At 46.4% G+C, this 10,502-nt stretch overlaps 1 pseudogene; it reads right to left on the minus strand.

Annotated features, from left to right (window-relative positions):
- Window positions 1-4,735: 4,735 nt before the first annotated feature.
- LOC105537305 overlaps window positions 4,736-10,502 on the minus strand; it is a 7,227-nt pseudogene continuing 1,460 nt past the window's right edge.

Consider the following 10,502-nt stretch of genomic DNA (forward strand, 5'->3'; position numbering starts at 1 on the left):
AAAAAAAAAAAAAAAAAAAAAAAGAAATGCAGCCCTGCCTAGCAGTTTATTGTAGAATGCTCGCAGCTCATGCCAAGATGAACCAGCTGCACTGGCAGCTACAGAGTTAAAGGGAAAGTCACAGAGGCTTGTAACTCCAACAGTAAAAAGCGAAAAGTGGAAGTAAAAATCAGCTGCCCAGGCAGCTATGGAAACAAAAGAAAAGTCTCAGGAAAGAGGAAACCGGTTTTGCAAGAACCACAGGAGGGAATGGAGACCCCTCCTCCCTACATTCCAATCTTCCCCCCGTTACCAAGGCTAACTGCCCCTAAGGGGTTAAGAGATACAAGCTCCCAGTATCACCCAAGAAGCAGAAATCAGAGCTCCGGGAAGTTTAAAGTGAAAGGCTGGAAAAGTCAGGCATGCTGTCTCAGGTCTGGCCATGCCAAATTATGCGTATGCCTCTTAAGAGGACAAAAGGACCCCCACTAGGACCCAGATGATGCAGTCCAGCTTCAGCACCTACAAAAGTGCTGAGAGGCACTTCTGCGAAGTCTAAAGGATGGTAAAAGAAAAAGGCAACCAATATAAAAAATCTCAGAGGTGCTCTGGGGTGCAGATAAAAGCACCAATGAGTTTGAAGAAAGACTTTGTGAGGGTTCATCAGCGCATGTGGATCAGCAATTGTAAGGCAGATCCTGATCTGATTGGCTTAGCAGGGGCCGAGAATTTAGAGGACTGAGACAGACTGGGCTCCCTCCTTTTAGGCCCTGGGGAGCCTATGGTCTCTATGGAAGTAGAGGGCCGATTAATGGATTTTTTGGTCGATACTGGTGATTTCTCTGTGGCAACTCACCCAGTTAGCCCCTCAGCAAAGAACTGTGCTACTATTGTAGGGGTTACTGGGGCCAAAGAAAAGAGACCTTTTTGCAAATCCAGGAGATGTGTTATTGAGGGACAAGAAGCGCAGCATGAGTTTCTATACATGCCAAACTGTCCAGTGCCCTTGTTGGGAAGAGACTTACTCCAGAAACTGCAGGCACAAATTTCCTTTACATCTAAAAGGAATATGACACTGGAGTTTGAAAAGACTAAGGCAATGGTATTGACTCTAACGGTCTGGAGAACTGAGGAGTGGCGGCTCTATGAACTGTGTGCCAGCAGGCTACCACAGCCGGACCTACACAGTATGTGGGGAATGCTTTTCAAGGTACCAGGTGTATGGGCTGAGGACAACCCCCTGGACTTGCTGCAAACAGCCCCCCGGTGGTAGTAGAGCTTAACCCTCATGCTGCCCCAGTATGAGTCCGTCAATACCCCCTACCCAGAGAGGCAACTGATGGCAAAACAAAACATTTAAATCGACCCTATAAACATGGGATTATAGTCAAATGCAAGTCCTCCTGGAATACTCCTCTGCTGCCTGTGTGCAAGCCAAATGGTGAATGCAGGCCAGTTTACAAGGTGTCCAAGGACAAGGCAAAAGTCTGTTTTCAGGAGGTTGGATATCTAGGATTCACAGTATCCCAAGGCCAGTGCAGGCTTGGAAGCGCACGCAAGGAGGCTGGATGTGCGTTGCCCACCCCAGTTACAAGGCAGCAGATCAGTGTGGTGGGATTCTGCCGAACCTGGATTCCAAACTTCTCCCTTATAGCAAGGCCCTTATATGGCGCTACCAAAGGAAAAGAAAGAGAGCCCCTTCCATGGGAAAAGGAACAAAAAAAGGCCTTCAAAGGTATAAAGGAAGCTCTCATTCAAGCCCCGGCGCTAAGGTTGCCAGATTTTAAAAAAGCCCTTCTTTTTGTGTGTGGATAAACGAAAGTGATGGCAGTCGGAGTCTTAACTCAGTTGTTACGCTCTTGGCACTGGCCAGTAACATACTTATACAAAAGACTAGACTTGGTGGCTTTAGGTTGGCCCCACTGCCTCAGGGCGTTGGCAGCTACGGCAGTCCTCATAGAAGATGCCAACAAGCTGGCCCTAGGTCATAATAGTCCAGGTACCACATGCTGTAGTCACCTTAATGGAGCAAGGAGGACATCGTTGGCTGTCCAACTGTAGAATGCTAAAGTATCAAAGTGTTCTGTGTGAAAATCCCCAGGGAACACTGGAGACTGTAAATACCTTGAGCCCAGCTACCCTGCTGCCTGTGGAGGAACCCGATTGGAAGGACCATGGGTTGCCTCACTGCTGGTAGGAGCTTCCCCACTGTTGCATAAATATGGTGGACCAAGTGTTCTCGAGCCGGGAAGATCTCAGAGATACCCCCTTGGAAAGCCCAGATGCTAAATACTTCACTGATGGTAGCAGTTTTATAACAGATGGGGTGCAATATGCAGGGTATGCAGTAGTGACCCACACTAGGTAGTCGAGGCTCAAGCCTTACCTTCTGGGACTTCTCCTCAGAAGGCTGAATTAATAGCATTAACCAGAGCACTGTTATTGGCCAAGGGGAAGAAAGTAAACATATATACTGATTCACGATACGCTTTTGCAACCCTGCAAGCCCATGAGGCAACATGCAAAGAGAGAGGACTTTTGATTACTGAAGAAAAAGAAATAAAAAAAATAAATAAAGAGGAAATGTTGCAATTATTAGAAGCCATGTAAGCTCCAAAGAAGGTGGCTGTCATTCATTGCAAAGGACACCAAATCAGGAAAAGCTATGAGGCACAAGGCAACAGAAAGGCAGATCAGGAGGCTCGGCAGGCAGCAAGCAGCAAGGCTTCACCTGAAGAAAGAACTCTAGCAATGCCTCTCCTTACAGAGCCCCTTTACCGGAGGTGCCCAATTACTCTCAAGTGAAAAAGCTTGGTTTGGTCAGGAAACAGGAAAATATATTAAAGGTGGATGGTGGCTGTTCTCTGATGGGAGGCTAGCCATCCCAGAAACAGCAGCCCCAAGGTTTGTGAAGAAGATCCATCAAGGAACACACATTGGAAGGACGGCCCTAGAGACTTTAATAGGTCGGCATTTCTGTGTGCCACGGCTCTCTGCCATCACCCGTGCTGTTTGTGAACAACGTCTATCCTGTGCCTGGAAAAATCCAAAACAAGGACCTATTGACCTCCAGGAATTCAGGAAGTGGGAGCTGTGCCCTGTGAGAACCTGCTTGTAGACTTTACCGAGTTGCCTCAAGCAGGGGGTTACCGGTATATACTAGTGTTTGTTTGCACCTACTCGGGGTGGGTTGAGGCCTTCCCCACCAGAACTGAAAAGGCACGAGGGGTGACAAAGGTGCTACTGAAAGATACCATACCAAGGTTTGGGTCGCCTCTAACCCTAGGATCAGACAATGGTCCTGCATTTGTGGCACAAGTTGTACAACAGCTGACTCAACTTTTAAAGATCAAATAGAAACTGCACACAGCCTACTGACCACAGAGTTCAGGGAAGGTGGAACGCATGAACCGGACATTCAAACAACTACTGAAGAAATTGTGTCAAGAAACTCATCAGAGGTAGGATCAGGTCTTGCCCGTGGTCCTTCTCCGAGTCGGGTGCACCTCCACCAAACAAACTGGGTATTCGCCCTGTGAGATTTTGTTCGGCCAGCCACCCCCACCCCCATCATAAGTCAGATTAAAGGTAATTTCTATAAACGAGAACAACTAACTTTAAGAAGGCAAATGCAGACTTTAGGTGTGGCTATGTAAAAATGCATGGCTAGGTATAGAAAAATGACTGTAAGTCTAACAGACCCAGTACACCCTTTAAACCTAAGGATTTTGTTTAAGCTAAAAAAAAATGGAATCCAACCAATCTAGGACCCATATAGGATAGGCCTCATATTGTAATCATGTCTACTTCCACTGCTGTGAAAGTTGCAGGTGTCACACCTTGGATTCATCCTAGCCGGCTGAAACCAGCGGCAGCAGTGACTCCTGACGATGACCAGTGGATTAACCAACAAGACCCAGATCTCCCCACCCGAATAGTCCTACGCCCACCGGTAAGAAGGACAACTGCGCTGCTCTGACCACACTGGAGGCTGGTCAGTCTACGCACGGCTGAAGCTTGAGGATCCTGCAAGCTCTGCTCTAGTCACATCCCGGAAGCTGACTAGTCTACGCACAGCTGAAGCTAAGAGGACCATCTCCGGATAAGTGAATGTGGATACCATTTATAAGCCTAGTTATAATTCTATCAGTACTGATTGTTCTGTTGTCATGTTATTACTGCAAATGCTGCAAATGTCTATGCCCAGAAGAAGGTTTGCTATGCCTATGTGTAGTGTTAGCATGTTTCTATTACATATGCTGATGTTGTTACCGTTTCCGCCTATACTAGAAGAGGAGAAACCTTTAGAAGGATGCCCACACTGTGTACACACACAATAACTGAGTAAAAGCATACGATAGTTAAAACTCTACTGTATCATATCTACTATAAATGTACAAGAACCAAGTTACAAACCTACACATACAACCAGAAACAGTCTGCAATGGTTTAACACAAGAGAGGCTTAGCAGGAGCAGCCCTAAGTATCTGTACAGAGAACCACAAATCGGATGCCTAGACTGTAACATTCATGGTCTATGCTACCACAGCTCCAACACTTATATTCAGGAAGGACTGCTCTGCTAAGTAGTATGTCAATCAAACCAAATTGTAAGACAAGAACATGCAGTCCTTTAAAATTTACTATCTTAAAGCCAGAGCTACCTTTTTGGTCTACAGGACAGACAGCACTATTAAGAGTTAATAGACAACAAGTAGGCCTTAAAGTTCCACTACTAATGCTGGGCGCGGTGGCTCACGCTTGTAATCCCAGCACTTTGGGAGGCCGAGGCAGGTGGATCACCTGAGGTCGGGAGTTCAAGACCAGCCTGACCAACATGGAGAAACCCTGTCTCTACTAAAAATACAAAATTAGCCGGGGTGGTGGCACATGCCTGTAATCCCAGCTACTCGGGAGGCTGAGGCAGGAGAATCGCTTGAACCCCGGAGGCGGAGGTTGCGGTGAGCCGAGATCGCGCCATTGCACTCCAGCCTGGGCAAAAAGAGCGAAACTCTGTCTCAAAAACAAAAAACAAACAAACAAAAAACAAAAAAAAAAGTTCCACTACTAATGGTCAAATAGACTAAAAAGACTCAAGTATGTCCAACCCCACAATTTCAGGTCCATAAGTCATTCAATAAGCATTTTGATCAGTCAGTGCCTGAGTTTTCCCATCAACCAAAAACTTACTCAACCAGCTGAAAACATAGCTGGCAGCTTAGGAATTTCCTCACCCCTCGTATGTGGAGGAACTGATATGGGGAACCAGTGGCCAGGAGAGGCAAAGAAATTAATGCCACAAGATAACTTCACTTCGCCTAACCCTGCCAGTGAACCTACAGCCTCAGCCAGTGTTTGGTTGTTAAAAATCTCCATAATTGGAAAATACTGTATCTCCCATTAAGGGAAGACTTTCACAGAGGCAGTAGGAGAAACCACCTGCCCGGGGCAACGTATTACAACGAGCCGAAAACAAAACTCAACGGAGAACGCCCAGAACCACTCCTACTTACCAGCTCCAAACCCTCTCTCTGGATTTTCTACTCTAAGCCACTCTTGGCATCAGCTAGAGGCTCCAGATGCTTGGAAAGCACCCTCTGGCCGATATTGGACATGTGGAGCACGGGCATATCGGCAACTGCCGGCTAAATGGACAAGGATGTGTGTTAGAAACAATCAAGCCATCCTTCTTTTTACTTCCTCTAAACCAAGGGGAACTCTTAGGGTATCCAATTTATGATAAAAATAAAAAAACTAGAAGCATAATCACAGCTAGAATACGCAAGTTGGCCCAAGCTCCAGTTTAGACTTGGTCCGGATGGTCCCCGGATTCCTTGTTTGGAGGATGGTTCTCAACCTTTGGAGGATTCAAAACCCTCATTGGTAGGTTTTTGCTTATTCTTGGCATCTGCCTCATCCTCCCTTGCCTTTCACCCCTGTGTATTAGGAGTATTTAGTCAACTACAGAGGCAGCAGTAACCCAACACACTACTACGCCGTGGATGGCATTAACCAAATATCAGCCACTGCCAGTAAAAGAAGCAGCTCAGCTCCACCAAGAGGTGGCAAATACTGGTGCTTTCTATTAACACCTTTGTTATACAAAGCACCAAAGGGGGGAAATGAAACAGGAATGAAAAGAAATTAAAGAACGTGTAAACAAAAACTCAGTTGTATGTAAGAAAACCCAATTCCCCCTGAGGAAGAGAAAGAGGTGGAGTCCTCTAAAAATTAACTGCCTGTTTTTCTGTCTGTGGCTACTGAGCCTTATCTCTCCCTATCCCAGGCATTGTGAAGACCCTGTTTCTCCAGCTGTGCAGCTGCAAGGGCACTAGACAGATAAGTCGTAAAACATGTTGTTCCTTGAAAAGTAAAAAATGATGTAATGCACGTCTCAACTGAATAACTGTCTTTGTTTCTCGCTTCTGTAACGTGCTTCCCCCTGCACAGATCTCCCCCCGCCCCACGAAATGCTTAAAAGGTAACTCGACTCTTTGTTCGGGGCTCAGTCCTTTGGATGTTAATCCGACTGGGTGGGTGCACCTAAATAATTAAATAATTCCTCCTCAACCCCTCGGTCTCTCTGATTCCTTAATTATCCCACTGCCATTTCAAAGCGTAATTTGCGAGTTTCTTGGGCTAAGAATATAGCTCTAAAGGACTGATGATATCAATTACTCGGGAGTACAGAATATTACCATTCTCGATTCGGTTATCCCCTTCACACTCTAATTTCCACATGGATATTAATAGCACTATTTGAAGTAGAGGAAAAATGAACTTAGTGAGTAGCATTCCTTCAGAATTCTGTGGCAAGCCTAAAATCACATTTACAAAAACAGAGTTAACCGTTACCCTCTTAATTTATGTTAATACCTTCCTGTAATGACCTGAATTCACATGCTTTGCAAAGTGATCAATCTACCAAAACAATTACGATTTTCCTGGCCGGGTGCAGTGACTCATGCCTATAATCGCAGCACTTTGGGAGGCCGAGGCAGGTGGCTCACAAGGTCAGGAGATCGAGACCATCCTGGCTAACACAGTGAAACTCTGTCTCTACTAAAAACACACACAAAAAATTAGACAAGCGTGGTGGCAGGCGCCTGTAGTCCCAGCTACTCAGGAGACTGAGGCAGGAGAATGGCGTGAACCTGGGAGGCGGAGTTTGCAGTGAGCCAAGATCGCACCACTGCACTCTGGCCTGGGCGACAGAGCAAAACTGTGTCTCAAAAAAAAAAAAAAAAGAAAATTATGATTTTCCTGCATTCATATGAAATAATTTAACACACTGTTTTATATGTGTGTGCGCGCACATGTGCATATATGTATACACACACACTAAGCAACAAACTAGAATTTTTTTTTTGAGATGGGAGTCTCCCTCTGTCACTTAGGTTGGAGTGCAGTTGCATGATCTCTGCTCACTGCAAACTCTGCCTCCTGGCTTCAAGTGGTTCTCCTGCCTCAGCCTCTTGAGTACCTGGGATTACAGGCATGTGACCCCACACCTGGCTAATTTTTTTGTTTGTTTGTTTTCTGTTGGGACAGAGTATCACTTTTGTTGCCCAGGCTGGAGTGCAATGGCGCAATCTGTGCTCACTGCAACCTCCACTTTCTTTCAAATGATTTTCCTGCCTCAGCCTCCCAAGCAGCTTGGATTACAGGTTCCCACCACCACGCCCAGCTAATTTTTTTGTCTTTTTAGTAGAGACAGGGTTTTACCATGCTAGCCAGGCTGGTCTCAAACTCCTGACCTCAGGTGATCTGCCCGCCTCAGCCTCCGAAAGTGCTGGGATTACAGGTGTGAGCCACTGCGCCTGGCCTTGCTCATTTCTTAATTTGATTGTTAGGTTTTTGTTGTTGACTATTTTTTTTAATTGAAGTATAATATACATACAGAGAAGCCACCAATCCCCAGTGGGCAGCTTGGTAAATTATTGTAGAGTGAATATATCTGGACACCAGCCCTCAGATCAAGAAATAGAATATTACCAGAGTCACCCTCCCCCAGAGCACTAAGATAATTGCTATCCTGACTTCTCACCAGATGTTTCTTTTGCTTGTTTTAGAGCTTCACAGAAACAGAATCGTGCAGTACGCATTCATTTGTGTCTGGCTTCTTCTGCTCAGCGTTATGTTGCTGAGATTCACCAACTGTGCATGGCAGCTGTTCATCCATTTTCAGTGCTGTAAGAATTTTACTCTATAAATACACTGAGAGGTACTTATCCATTCTCCTGTTGGAAGCTGGGGCTACTGTGAATTGTGCTGATACAAACACTCTAGTGCACATCATTTGGTGAACACATGTACAGTGCACAGTTTTTTGTTTGGTTTTTTTTTGAGATGGAGACTCGCTCTGTTGCCCAGGCTGGAGTGCAGTGGCCGGATCTCAGCTTACTGCAAGCTCCACCTCCCAGGTTCACGCCATTCTCCTGCCTCAGCCTCCCGAGTAGCTGGGACTACAGGCGCCCGCCACCTCGCCTGGCTAGTTTTTTGTATTTTTTAGTAGAGACGGGGTTTCACCGTGTTCGCCAGGATGGTCTCAATCTCCTGACCTCGTGATCCGCCCGTCTTGACCTCCCAAAGTGCTGGGATTACAGGCTTGAGCCACTGTGCCCGGCCCAGTGCACAGTTCTTTTGGGTCTATGCATAGGAGTGGAATGTGGGGATCACAGATGTGGTCTCCTTTAGTAGGTATTACCCAAGGGTTTTCCAAAGTAGTTGTGCTATTTTACATTCCCAAAAGTAGTATATGAAGTTTCAGTTACTCCACATTCTTGCCCAAACTTGGTATCAACAGTGTTTTTAATTTTAGCCATTCGAGTAGGTGTAATATTGGTTTCTCACTGTGGTTTAAATTTGATGGCTTACGAGGTTGAGCATGTTTTATATGCTTTTTGGCCACTGGGATGTTCATTTGTTCTTTCCTCTCCCTTCCTCCCTCCTCCCTCCTCCTTCCCTTTTTTGTCCCTCTTCATTTCTTTCACCTATTGGTCTGCCAGCTTTTTTCTTAATTTTTTAAAAAATTTTATTTTACTTTAAGTTCTGGGACACATGTACAGAACGTGCAGGTTTGTTGCACAGGTAAACACGTGCCATGGTGGTTTGCTGCACTTGTCAACCCGTCACCTAGGTATTAAGCCCCGCATGCATTTTTCTTATTAATGTACAGGAATTCTCTTTATACTCTACCTGTGATTCACCCTCCTCCATTCCCGCCTCTTTTTTTTAAGAGACAGAGTCTCACCCTGTCACCCCGGCTGGAGTGCAGTGGCACAGTCATGGTTCATTGCAGCCTCAACCTCCCAGGCTCAAGTGATCCTCCTGCCTCGGCCTCCCAGGTATCTGGGACCACAGGCATGCACCACCACGCCCAGCTAATTTTTCGTTTTTGCTAGATACAAGGTCTTGCTAAGTTGCTCGGGCCGTTCTCTAACTCCTGACCTCAAGAGATCCTCCCACCTTGGCTTCCCAAAGTGCTGGCATTACAGCATGAGCCACCACACCCAGTCCCATCTTTTTGCTCTCTTATTGACGAAAAATTCTTAATTTTACTATCGCCCAACGTATCAATCATTTTCTTTGGGGATAGTGTTTTGTCTTATTGAAGAAATTTTTACCTGACTCCTAAGGAACCTTAAAAATCTCCATATGCCTACAAAGTCCCACTGTTCTAATGCCTATTTTGTGCTAGAAAATAAACAGGGCACTGTCCCAAAGGCTACGTCTATCTTGTGGGAAAACTACCTTCATCATCATTTGCCAAGCCAGATGATCGGGATGAGGATAATTTCCATGGCTCCCGGCATCTGAAACCCTTCCAGAATAGCTGGGATTACAGGCACCCACCACCACGCCTGGCTAATTTTTTGTAGTTTTAATAGAGACGGAGTTTCACCATGTTGGTCAGGCTGGTCTCGAACTCCTGACCTTAGGTGATCCACCCACCTCGGCCTCCCAAAGTGCTGGAATTACAGGCATGAGCCACCTCGCCCAGCCTTGTTCTCTTGTATGTCAGTTACCCCTCCATGAGGCTGCTAAACATCCTCCCAGCACACACACACCTGCACGTCCTCATGCAGTTTGCAAGGCAGTGGTTCAAGTTACACTTTAATCCCTCAAGCGTGCTCATCTCGCTCTCCAAACCTGCCCTCTTGCAGGATCTACGGTTCTTCTAAGTGTCCTGGTCACAAGGCAGCTGGATCAACACTCAGAGGTACAGAGCCGGACAGAGTGTGGTCCCTGCATCTGTCTCACCCCCACGATCTTGACACACAGAGACGTTCCCAGGAGCTGTGACTTGAACTTCACAATCTGCAGGGCCCACCCAGGAGCCGTGTCCTCCTCACAGGCAATGGGATCCCCTCCTCTTTCCACCTGTGTGGGAAGATTGGAAACAAAACATAGAGAACGTGGGAGGAAAACACTGAGGGGGTGGATGGGCCACACCTGAGGGTCCCCAGGACAGAGGGAAACACTGAGGGGGTGGATGGACCACACCTGAGGGTCCCCAGGA

The sequence above is a fragment of the Mandrillus leucophaeus genome, unplaced genomic scaffold (genome assembly GCF_000951045.1).
Source record: "Mandrillus leucophaeus isolate KB7577 unplaced genomic scaffold, Mleu.le_1.0 Scaffold170, whole genome shotgun sequence".
Lineage (NCBI taxonomy): Eukaryota > Metazoa > Chordata > Mammalia > Primates > Cercopithecidae > Mandrillus > Mandrillus leucophaeus.